General features: G+C 46.6%; 1 protein-coding gene across 3 annotated transcripts in view; it reads right to left on the minus strand.

Annotated features, from left to right (window-relative positions):
* The window catches only part of tln2b (talin 2b), a 316,251-nt gene that overhangs the window by 288,991 nt on the left and 13,904 nt on the right, over positions 1-13,356 (minus strand). The window lies entirely within an intron of this gene.

Consider the following 13,356-nt stretch of genomic DNA (forward strand, 5'->3'; position numbering starts at 1 on the left):
TTGGACAGGTACACGGATTGGAAATACTTTGAGGGATACGAGCCAGACACTGGAAAATGGGACTAGCTTGGAGGTGGCATCTTGGTCAGTTGGGCCAAGTATTCATGCTGCACAACTCCATGATTATGAACTGCGTCCATCCCATGACCAATAGCTTAAAAACCTTTCCCAATTTAAATAATATTTTCCCTCCATAGATACTGCCTGAATTTCTGAGGTCCTCAACATTTTGTGTGTGTCTCCATTCTGTCTCTCTGTTCATCATTCCAATAATAATCATAATGACACGTTTCCATCACATTTCTCTCCGCCACCACTCACTCAAAAGTTCTCCTCACATCTCGTTTCCCCATCATTCTATCATCAGCAGTACACACTTCATTTTTAACGCAGATTCTACATAGTTGGGTCTCATGTTTAAGCTCAGTTTATTGTCATTCAACCACACACATGTATTGGCAAACAAAACACTGCTCCTCCGGACCCTGGTGCACAACACAGTACATATTCTGTAGCTCGCTCATGCACACATAACATATAAAGTAATATCACAAAGAATAAGATGCATTTATGACACAAGTTGAAAAGTAAACAGTATTATGCAATTGGCACTTTTTGTGAGATGAGACCTGGATGGTGGCAAGGAGTTCCATAGTCTTATGGCCTGGAGGAACGAGCTGTTTCACATCCTAACACTTCTTGTCCTAATGTCAGGTTACCTTGTGCCTGATGCTGGGGGTCAAAGAGGTTGTTGGACCAGGACAGATGGGAGGGATCACTGACAATGCTAAGGGCCCTTGCATACATGGCGCTCCAGATAAATATCTCTGATGGATGGAAGAGAGACCTGTTGTATCTCTGTACGGTCTTTGCCTCAGTAAAGTAGCCACCCTGGACACTCTCTTTCCCCCACCCTCTCTCTGGCCATGGACTCAGTCTCACCCCTTCAAGAGGGCCACAACCTTGTGGTTTGGAGGCTCATGTGACTCAGTGACCTGGAGAGCTCTGTTGACTAGAGTCGGGGGCTTTATGCTTTGACTCTTGGTAGGATCACCCATGTCAAACAGGTCAAAGGGTGAAGGCTAGACTAAGTGTGGTCCACTGATCCTCCAGGTTCGGGGGTTTACCACAGGGATAACAACACTGACTGGTAAAACAAAATTGTTATGGAAACAGCAATAAAGAATCCTTCTTCATCTTAGTGTGATGGTTTCCCTGTGTCTCCATCTGGGACTTGTATGAATGACAGTAGCAAAAACAGAGACGAAGCTACTGAGATGAAGGAAGCTCTGAACACCACCAGAGATGGAGGACCTTCATTGCTGCCCTAAACACCAGTGGTGTAACAGGCAATCAGTCCCACCTACCTGCCATTTCCTGATCACCCTCAATACCCCCAGCATGCAAATATCTATTCTGCATTCTGTGATTGCTTTTCCCTCATGCTACCTTGGTGCACTAATGTGATGACGTTTTCTGTACGGATGGCAGGCAAAGTTTCTCACTGTCTTTCCATACATGTGCCAATAATAAACTGATTTACCATCCTACCAATTGTATGAAAGAGCTTTTATCCTGACTCCATTTTGTAACAGTAACCACTCCTATGTCCACATGAACATACCAGCCCCAAGGCCTGGAGCAGTTACCTCTGGCATGAGTGAGGAAATAGCTAGTAACACTCCCCAGCAAACACAGCACTAACTAGGTGCACAGGGGGACTTCAGCCTCACTCCTCCTGCAACCACCACGTGATGTTCATCTTGCTGATCACACCTCCCAGTTTGATGCAGCTTCACGGTGACCTGACAATTGCAGGATTCCACATGGTCCATTTCCTCCCAACACTTGACCTTTCCCCTGGAGTTTCCTCTTCTCCTCAGTAAGATGGTTACAGTACCACGCACATATCTTGCAGCCTGAAAGCCTCCAGGTAGGTGGCCACAAACACAAAAACACATGGAAGTCACAAAATTCCTCAGAGGATTTGTGATGTCATCCCACTGCATTCCCATTCCCTGCACTCTCACAGTGATTACACTGGGAAATCTGGTAGCTTGTTCAGCAACTTTGCCCCATTGCTCAGGAACAGGCTCCAAGCAGGAAGAGCAAAAAAAAACAGCATGTGCCAAAAATACGGAATAAAAACAGAAATACTCAGCAGGTCAGACACCATGAATGGGGAGAGAAATGCAACACTTCAGACCAATGCATTTTCTGGGATGTGGAATTCCGGAGAATTCCAAACTAATAAACAGGGTCATGGAGAATGGGCTACATCTGGAATAGCCCATCAGTAACTGGAGAGGCACCAGACAGTGAAGCTTGGCTTCCAGCTATCCTGACCGACGACATAAATGGCAAGAAAGCACACTAATACCTCTACTTCCTCAGAAAACTAACGAAATTTGGCATGACCCCATCGACCCTTACCAATTTTTATTGATGCAACACAGAAAGCATTCCACCTGATGTCTAATGGTTTAGTACTGTATGGCAACTGTTTCACATGGGACCATAAGGAACTACAGAGAGTTATGTACACAGCTGAGCACATCATGGAAATCAGCCTTCCTTCCAGCGACTCTGTCTATACTTCTCACTTCCTCAGAAAAGCAGCCATAATCAAAGACGCCATCCACTGCGAGCATCTTCGCTTCTTCCCTCGCCCATTAAGCAGCAGATACCGAGGACTGAAAGCATGTAGCCCAAGGCCCAAGGACAGCTTCTATCCTGCTATTAAAGGACTACGAAATGGTTCACTTCTGATGACAAATTGGACTCTTGACCTCACAACCTACATTATGATCTTGACCTTGCTGTTTACTTGCACTGCATTTTCTCCGTAGCTGTTACATTTTGTTCTGCATTCTATTATTGTCCAAAGTCAAAGTACATCTGTGTTACCATATACTATCTTGAGATTCATTCTATTTACTTAGAGATACAGTACAGAGCAGCCCCTTCGCGCTGCAAAGCCCAGCAACCATTCTATTTAACCCTAGCCTAATCATATGATAATTTTACTATCACTGATTAACCTACTAATCTGTACATCTTTGGAATGTGGGAGGAACTGAAGAATCTGGAGGAAATCCACACAGTCACAGGGGAGGACGTACAAACTCCTTACAGATGACACTGGATCTGAACTCTGAACACCAATACCCTGAAGTGTATTCCTCTATGCTACCATATCACCCCAGCATTTACAGGAAAATAAAGAATCATGATAGAATTTATTAAAACTATACATAAACAAAGACTGATAAACAACCAATGTACAAAAGAAGACAAATTGTACAAATAAACTACATTAATAAATAATACTGAGAACACAAGTCGCGGAGCCTTGAAGATGAGTCTGTAGGTGATGGAATCAGTTCAGAGTTGAGGTGAGTGAAGTTACCCACACTGGTTCAGGAGCCTGATGGGTTGTACAGTAATAACTGTTTCTGAACCTGGTGGTGTGGGACCTAAAGCTCCTGTACCTCCTGCCTGATGGTAGCAGCAAGAAGAGAGCATGGCCTGGGTGGTGGGTATCTCTGAGGGTAGATGCTGCTTTCTTGTGGCAGTGCTCCTTGTAAATGTGCTCAATGATGGAAAAGCCTGTGATGGACGGGGCTTTTACTTTGTTTTATCTCATCATACTGTGTAATGAGCTTACAAGTATGAACAGTCTGCAAAGCAAGCTTTTCACTGCATCTCAGTACATATGACAATAATAAACCAATCCCAATTCCCCCTTGTCACTGATTGAGCCCTTTCTCTGTAAACCTGTGTGGCAGTTCACGTGCAACACCTCTCACACCCATAAAGAAACCACATACAAGCAACTGTCCACAGTATGAAGATGGGGACCTGGAACGACAGACCCTAGTAGCCATTCCCAACACCGCAGGATGTGAGCACCGCTTCACTATCACAGCCTTGGAACTCAGGCACGTTGAAACTGAATCACACCAGAGTGAGACAGGAGCTGGCCAGTTCAAAAGGTGGTGATGGGTTCACCTTCCTGAGGGGAAAACCAGAAGAGACACACACAGTTCCAGACAGTGAGCATCTTCAGGAATGGCTCGTCAAATGCCTCAGTGACTGCCGCTGCAGAATCAGTGAACAAATTGAAAACCTCGGCTCATTCTAACACAGAACCAGCAGGAGATGGTCATCACTGCCACAACACTTTAGGAGGTCAAAGGTAACTTCCCCTCTAACACCCACACATCCACTGGCTGAACTCCTCCTTATAACAAACTCCTTCACTTGAAACAAAAAAACCCAGCTTGGATGGACACCTTGGTCAGCATGGACAAGGTGGGCCAAAGGCCTGTTTCCATGCAGGGGAAAGAATCAGTTCGATGCTATGGAAGCAGGTCCTCCGGCCCATGCAATTGACAACCACCATCAACCAACCATTCTTATTCTCCCACATTTCCATCAAATCCATCCAGATTCCACCACTTAGCTACACACCGGGAACAACTTAACCTCGCCCTGCGTGTCATTGGAAATTGTGAGGACAGGCCATCACAGACAGCGACCAGGGTCAGGGGTTGAACCCTGCTTACTGGAACTGTGAGGCAGTAGCTCTACCAGTTGTGCTGCCCAAATAAAAGCCTTTCGAGATGCTCTAGTTTCCATCTTCCAAAACTCATGCAGATTCTAGAATTCTGCTTCCTCCAGGCTGGAGGGGAGCAAAGGTGGGCCCGTTAGTTAAAAAATAGGGGGAGTAAACAAACTAGGTTCAAGGGGAACGTTGGTAGGTTCAAAGGAGTGGGAAGATTTAGATTTTTACTCAGAGTGGTGGATGCCTGGTACGGTGGTAAAGGCAAATATATTAGAGATGTTTCAGAGATAGGCAGATGGATGTAAGGAAGATGGAGGGATATGGACATGGTGTAGGTAGGAGGGATTGGTGTTTCTGATTTGCTTTTTCAGCTGGTTCGGCACAACATTGTTCCTGTGCTGTACTCTTTGACGTTCTACACTATTGACCTGTTATCAACATTTGGGAAAACACTGGACTCTATAATAAAGAATGTGATGTCAAGATACTCAGGAGATTGGGACATGATTGAGGAGAGTCAATATGAATTTCTGAAAAGCAAATCATGACTGAGCAATCTACTGGTCTTTTCAGAATGTACCTAGCAAACTAGTAGAAGGGGAGCCAATGGATATGGTGTACTTGGATTTTAGGAAGGAATCCATTTACCTCCAACATGTCCAGACTCCTGCCAACTGGGATAATTTGTTTCTACACAGTTCTGTAGAGTCTAAAGTGGTTAATGACGCCAATGTGGGAATTGCAGAACTCCACAACTGGTGCAGAAAGTCTGCAGGGTCTCTGATGTTCTCAGCACCATTCCCAACACTCCTCCTTCACTATGTGTAGTCTTAGGCCAGAGGTTCGCTGGAGCCAGGTGTAATGTTGCATTATTATTGGCCTTGGTGAGAATGAGCATGCGGTTCCTATGGAGTTCAGCTAAGATGTGCAGGACTGGTTCATACCTCTTTTTTGTTACAACGTAGGAGGCAGCAATTCAGCCCATTGACTCAAAGAGCAATCCTGTCATTCCCATTCTCCCTCTGACTTCCCTGTACCTTATTATCCTTCACATCTTTATAAACTCCCCAAATCTACAGTCAACCACCTACACTCAAGATCATTTAACCTACAAACATATCCTTTGGCTGTGGGAGTAAACCAGAGCACCCAGGGAAACATAGACAGTCACTGGGAGACTTTGCAGACTCCAGACGCAACACTGGAGGAGAGGATCAGTCCCAGAGGCAATGGAATGGTGAGTCAACTGCACTTACTGCTGGGCCACTGCATCATATGAAGAGAAGTTCAGTAGGTTGACTCCATAATATTTAGAGTTTAGAAAAATGAGAGTTAAAAGAAAGTTGAAAGTTAAATTTTCTTAACTGGGACAGGAAAGGAGATGACTCTGAAGGTCAGACTCAAAGCAGAGCTACCTACAGATTGAGATGAGAAGAGACACTGTCATTAAGAGAACAGTGAATCTTTGGAACTCTCTGACTCAAGAGGGTTGTGCAGCTTCAATTATTGATTACGTTCAAAACATAAATTGATTTATTTCTGGGCATTAAAGGAATCCGGGGACAGTTCAGGAAAATAGTGCCAAGGATAAAATTCACCCATGCTCCTGCTGAGGGGCAGAATAGACTTGAGGGACCAAATGGCCTATTTCTGATCCTATTTCTTAATGTTCACTATCCCTAACTCTTCACTTCTTGACTTCTCTATCTCCCGAGCCACAGACCCCTTGACAATGCAGTTTCCTATGAGGACCTAGTCTATTCATACCCCAATCTATTCCCATGCTTCTGCTTTCACTCACTCTCATATCCTCATCAAGCATTTATTTATTCATCTATATTGCAACTTCAGCTTGTATTATCCATTCCCGTGTTGACCTTGGAGGTGCTTTGTAGACAATGAAGAGTCAGCTTCCGTACATTCGTACATCATACTCTCTGCAGAAACATGTCCTTGCCCATGCCAACTCTAATGCCTATCTATGTTAATCCCATTTGCTTGCATGAGGTCCCTGCCTCGTCACGTTTTTCCAATCCAAGTATCTGTCCAAATACCTTTCACACACTGCACTTGTACTGCCTCTAAGCTTCTACCACCTCCTCCGGCAGCATCCCCCAATTAACCAATGCCCTCAGTGTGAGGGAGAAACTTCCCTCTGAGATCTCCTTTAAATTTCTCCCCTCTCACCTTAAACCTGTGCCCTCTATTTGTAGGGTCCCTATCCTGGGAAAAGCCCATCTATTCTTACCCATGCTCATGGTACTTTTGTAAACCTATAAGGTCACTCCTGTATTTCAGTGAGGATAAACAAAGCTTGCCCCATGTCTCCTTATAACTACAACTCTCCATTCCAAGAAACATCCTGGTGAATCTCTTCTGCACTCTGTCAATTCCACATTACCACATACTTCCTCTGGTTTAGTGGCCAGACAAGTACAATACTGACATCCCAACTTGGCCTGTGAAGTTAAACAGACCAAATACCTTCTTCACTGCCCTATCTACCTGTGTCACCACACTCAGAGAGCCATGGACAAGACAAAGTCCCTGCCATTTTCTCTCTCTGTCCTACCAGATTTCAAATTCTCTAAGTGCATTATCGCAGACTTGTCCAGATTAAATTCCGTCTGCCACCACCATGCCCAGCTTTCCAGCCAATCTATGACTTGCTAATCCTTAGACAAATTACTATATGTGTCTCCGCCAGTTTTCCTGTTACCTGTAATCTTACGATCCAAACCCCTGACTTCCTCATCCATTTATGAGAAAGGTCCCAGCGCCAAACTCTGTGGCACACCACTTGGCAGGGACAACAGTTTGACAAACCTCCCACCCTCCTTCGCTCTCCCACTTGGCAGGGACAACAGTTTGACAAACCCCCACCCTCCTCCGCTCTCTACCTCCTTACACCAAGTAAGTTTCCAATCCAGTTTGACAACATAACCTAAAATCCTTTGTGCCTTAATTGGAGGCTCTGGGGTTTCAGAAGGACAGATTTCCTCCCTGAAGTGCATTAATGAACCAGAGAGCTTTTACAGCAATCTGTTAGTTCTGTCATCAGTACTGATAACAAGATTTTCCTTTAAAAGTCCAGGTCATTGACCGAAATTAAATCGCACAGTGTTGTCATGATAGGATTTGAACCCTGGTCTCTGGATGATTAGTTCATGCCGAGTGATTACACGTCCACCAACGTACCCCCATCATCACCATCACCAGCATCCACATTCAACAAACATCCTCTGAGATTGCTCAACACCCCCAGTGTGATACCACCACCTGGTACATCCCATTGGCCTCTACAGTTGGACTTCAGAGGGACCTTTTTCCTCCCAAGGTTCACTCATCCATTTCTACCTACACCCAGCCTCACACCCCACCTCGCCCCACGGAATGCAGAGATGCAGCACTTGCCATCTTACCACTTGTAATTCATTCACATTCCTCACAAGGTCGTCTCCTATACAGTGGAAAGCCAAAGACAGATCATGTGACTGTTATACCGAGCAACACCTCCACCCCAAAACAACCATATTTATTCAGTTTGGGTGACCTCAGACTGCCAACGGCTTTCACTTTACATCCCCCTTCCACTCCAGTCCAGAGCCCCGCTTCCAATCGGAAACAGCTCACACTCTGGCATTACCGAACTCAACAATTACTGCTAACCAGCCTTTACAATTCACTGAGGATGGCCAGTTGAGAGGAACAGTCACTGACCTGAAACATTAGCTGTACCTCACTCCTCACAGGCACAATCCGACTTCCAACATTCTGAATTTTCCATCTGAACTGGCAACATTTTCAACTTAAAAGGATGCTGCTGAGAGAAAGGAATGAATGGCAGGCAGAAAGGAAGTTCCTCATAAAATCGTAAAACAGAGGCAAGGAAAGCTCGAACTCTAATTACATTTACTGCAGCTTCGCTGGGCCCACTCAATCCTGACAGCACACCGTACAACGCTAGAAAAAGCCATCCTTCATTCTTAAGGAGACCGTGGCAATATAACAGCCAAAGTTAATGAACGGGAACTTGCTGTAAGATTGACAGCTTGCAATTTCCAGATCCCTAGGTGTAAACTCCAATCCAGTTGATTCCCAACTGACATGTGTTCCTGATTATGAACTCATCCTGTCAAACAGTGAGAGATTTGTTTCAAAGATAGGCTCCATGCCAATAATTTAAATTAGACTGTGCTCTGAGAAAACAAAATAGGAAGATTTCCCTCTCCACTCACACTCAGCTGGCATCCTTTCCATCAACTGCTGGCCAAAGCTCTAACTCCGAAAGCATTTCATGTCAACTGCGCAATGTCAAAGACCTGAGATGTTGACTCGCTGCTCTGGAACATGTGAGTAAGTAGCAAGCACAAGAGAAAAATCAAGGTTGCGTGACTAGATGGAGAAAAATGAATGATTTCAATTAAAGGCATGAGCACACACCCTGGAAGCTGTGGGGGGTGGGAGAGGTGGGTGGGTATGAGCCAGTGGAAATAAACTGGCAGCTGGTGGAACAAGCTGGAAATGCAGGAAACCTTGGATGACTGAGGCTACACCCATGCGAGAGAGGATTCTCCAGCAGAGAGTAGCCAGCTTCACTACACCGTCCTTGGTGCTTCCTCCACAGACCACTGAATCCTGAGTCCATGACTCACTCGGACATTTCCACCATTTGTCACTGATATTTTCTTTGGCACTTAATGAAAGAAGCAGGGATCGCCAAACCGAGCTCCAGGAACATCGGATTCCAGCACTCTGCTGCCCAGTCCATGAGCACATACCACACTGAGCCACACAGTAATGGGAACAGCACAGCCTGGAGTCACGAGTGACCGACTGAAAACTGACCAAGAGCTGCCCACATCCTGAGGCAAGGACCATTCCAACCCACCACCACAGGACATCGGAGCAGAACACCACAACCCGCCTGTCCACTCAGCAGTCTCTACTCCTACCCTAAAACCCAGCAAGCCTGGCCCCACATCCCCATCTTCCACCCATCCCTTGTCCCTGCCAATCCCCGCCCTCCCTCCAACCCTACATTCACCCTGCCCCCACACTCCAGAACTATTCCAGTGCCCTCAACTCCCTGCCTCCTTTTCCCCTGACTCCACCCTCCCACTGCCATTCCAATGCCCCAATTCTTGGTCCCTACACCCAGCTGCCCAAACCCTCCCTGCACATACCCCAGCAGTCCCTCCTGCTGCCAGCATCCAACCATCTGCCCATGCTAGGCTTCAGGACATCTTTTCCCAAATCAGACTATGAAGTCAGGCCGAGCACTTTCATTACGCTGATTTCTAGATGTGTCAATCACCTGAGCACCCAGACAACCCCTCAGTCAGAAGGCAGATAGAGCACAAGAGTCAGTCTCCAACTTAAACCCCAGAGCCCTGCAAGGATTGGAACCGCACTTTTCAGATTAGATTATATTAGATTATGAGGACACGCAGTCCTCTTTTATCATCATTTAGTAATGCATGCATTAAGAAATGGATGCCGACCTCAGTGGAACCGGCAAGGTTTAAGCCCCCAAAGCAGAGTGTGGATCAGGGCAAAGTGAGTTAGGCTGGACCAGCCACAGCCTCTGACTCAAACTCAGAATCTTTTCAGCCAACAAATGATTTCTTCTGTAGCGTCAGGAATGCTGCTGCGGCAAATTGTGCACAGCAAGCTCCCACATACACGCCAACAAACCAGATCACCTGGGAGTAATGACTGAAGGATTATTGGTCAGAACAGCACTGGGAAGTTTCCACCAATGTGAGAGGATCAATACCGTATCCAAATAAATGCACTCCAGAAAATTGAAACCAAGAGATGTTTCACAGCTTAGGCATGAAATTCACGATAAACTATTGCAATCAAATTATATTTCACACACGTTCAGCCTAAGAGGACAGGTATCCTTATCCCTGCGCTATTTAGTGAAGGGATATAAACAGGGGCTTTCCTGTGACCCAACAGAGTAAAGCCCTCACAGCTATTATATGCACGGAGCAAGAATGAGAGAAATGGAACTCTTTAGAACATTTCTGAGCTGATGCCTCAGGCTTCCAGCGACCGAGGTTCAACCCTGAGCTCTGGTTTGCGTGTTCTAGGAAGACGTTCAATTCTTCTGGGTCCACCAGCTTCATCTCATAGCCCAAAGTCATGCACATTGGTATATTAACTAGCCACTGTAAATGGTGGGCAGATGAGCAGCAGAACCTGGGAGAAGCTGATGGGAAGGTGAGGGGACATGCAAATGGATAGCGTAGAATGAATGCAAATGGACATCTGACTCAGACAGATTGAAATGCCCAAGTCTCTGACACATGACCATTAAGACCATAAGGCATAGGAACAGAATTAGGGCATCCAGCCCATCGAGTCTGCTCTGCCATTCAATCATGGCTGATTCTTTTTTTCTATCTCTTCCTCAATCCCAGTCCCCGGCCTTCTCCCCATAACTTTTGATGCCATGTCCAGTCAAGAACCTATCAACCTCTGCCTTTAATCCACCCAACGACCTGGCCTCCACAGCTGCACGTGGCAACAAATTCCACAAATTCACCACCCTTTAGTTAAAGAAATTGCTCCACATCTCTGTTTGGAAAGGGCGCCCCTCTATCCTGAGGCTGTGCCCTCTTGTCCTAGACTCTCCCACCACAGGAAACATCCTTTCCACATCTACTCTGTCTAGGCCTTTCAACATCTGAAAGGTTTCAATGAGATCCCCCTCATCCTTCTGATGACGATGATGTAATGAGGATGACGAAAAAAGAAACTGATCACCACATATCACCTGTTGTGGGAATCCACTAGGCACAAACTACCTGCGTCAATTCCTTCTTCTCCACTACAGCTCGATTACAAAAGGCTGCAAAGACCCAAAAGCTGCATGCAAAGTGCTGGGGGAAGCTGGCTGAAAGAGGAATTGGGTAGATCACAAGGTATAGAATGAGAATTAGCCATTCAGTTCATCAAGTCTGCTCTGCCATTCCATCAGGACTGATTTTTTTTCAGCACCAGCCCTCCATCTTCTGCCCATCACCCTTAACCCCACCCCCAAGACCAAAGGAGAGACAGAAGGCACAGAGGGGGAACCAGTTACCAGAAATCGAAGAATTCAATGTCCCAGCAGTTGGGCTGTGGAGTACCCAAGCAGAATACAAGGTCTGGTCCTTTGTTCCTTTGCCTCTAGCCTCATGTTAGCAGGAGAGGAGGCTGGGACAGGCAGGCCAGTACAGGAATGGGGAGAGGAATTAAACTGACTGGCAACTGGTGGGGGGGGGGGGGGGGGAAATCAGACCAGGACAGACAGGCCAGTATGGGAATGAGGAGGGGAATTAAACTGGGGGGACCAGGAGAGTTGGCAGATGAAGTGAAGGTTCTCAGCAAAGCAGCCACCGAGTTTGTGCTTGGTCTCACCAAGGTCGAGGTGGCCACATCCAGAGCATCAACAACATTCCTGAAGTTGCACATCAATGTCTGCCTCCCCAGGAAAAGAGCTCTCCTGGGAGTGAAGCACTCCCTTGCCACTAAAGGGATGTAAAACTGTTATAAAACTGCAAATTTCCTTTCTTCCCACATATGTTTTCCCCCATCCACCTGAGGTAGTGGATGACATCGCAACCCTGACCTCCTTCCAAAAACCCACACTCTAATGCATGTTCTCCTGCAGACTGGGGGTGCAGAGTCTGGGACATCCTCACTGGATTGCAATTCAATTCAAGTTTAATTGTCACTTCACCATATACTAATACTCATGAATACAGCCAAACACAACAGCGTTACTCCGGGGTCAAGGAACAAAGACACATTACCTACAGTCACACACAATGAGCACACACAAGATCACAATCACATAATAAGAGTCCCAAGACCCACCTCACCACCTCCCCCCGCGACGCCATGGCTTGATGCATACAAGTCAACAAACCCAAATAGAATATCAGTAAAAATACAACACGGAATATGTATGTATATACCCAGTCCTCGCCCTGACGTCCGACTCCCGTTAGGCAACATCATGGCTTTAAGGCCCAGACCTCGCCCTGATGCCTGACTCCCGCTAGGCGACACCGTGCTTTTGAGGCCCAGTCCTTGCATATACAAGCACATATGGAATATTAGAAAACAACACAACCAGACAAATCTATACGTATACAGTCCAGACCCATTTTAAATCTTCAGTCACCACAACTGCACTAGGCCGCCCCCGGTAGGGCGCGATTGCTCGGACGCCTCACCTCCGGCGGCTGAAAAGCAAGCGACCCCACAGCTCGAAGCCCAGGTCTGTTGATGGCCAATATCTGCAGTCGGCCACTACAGACCTTGTCCTCTGCTGGGTGAAACTCCTGGAAGGGCAGCCCCAACTCCGTTCCGGACACCGCGCCATGCCGCCCCCGGTGAAGGACATCGGCTTCGCCCCTCACTCTGGGCGGCTGCCAACAGGCGATCCCGGGGCTTCAGGCCTGGTCCTTGCCACGACCGAGGATGAGGCCCCTCGTCCAATAAATCAGTGAATCGAGCTTGCAATGTACCAGATTACCAACATCCAAAGGGGTCTTGTGATCACAAGAAAAGCAACCACAACGGCCACTTGCTATTTGACCGTGAGCCTCCATCGACCCAGGCAGCAGCTCGTTGCTCATCTCCTTCATTATCTCCGCCAGCAACCAACTCACTGATGGTGTGATCCTGCAGTCTTTCAGTTCTTTACGCATAGCACCGATCATTAGATCTATGTTTAGGTAGAACGGTAGCACCTTTTGTGGACCCTGTAGAAGCCACTGTGACCAGTC

Source organism: Mobula birostris, chromosome 18 (assembly GCF_030028105.1).
Source record: "Mobula birostris isolate sMobBir1 chromosome 18, sMobBir1.hap1, whole genome shotgun sequence".
Classification (NCBI taxonomy): domain Eukaryota; kingdom Metazoa; phylum Chordata; class Chondrichthyes; order Myliobatiformes; family Myliobatidae; genus Mobula; species Mobula birostris.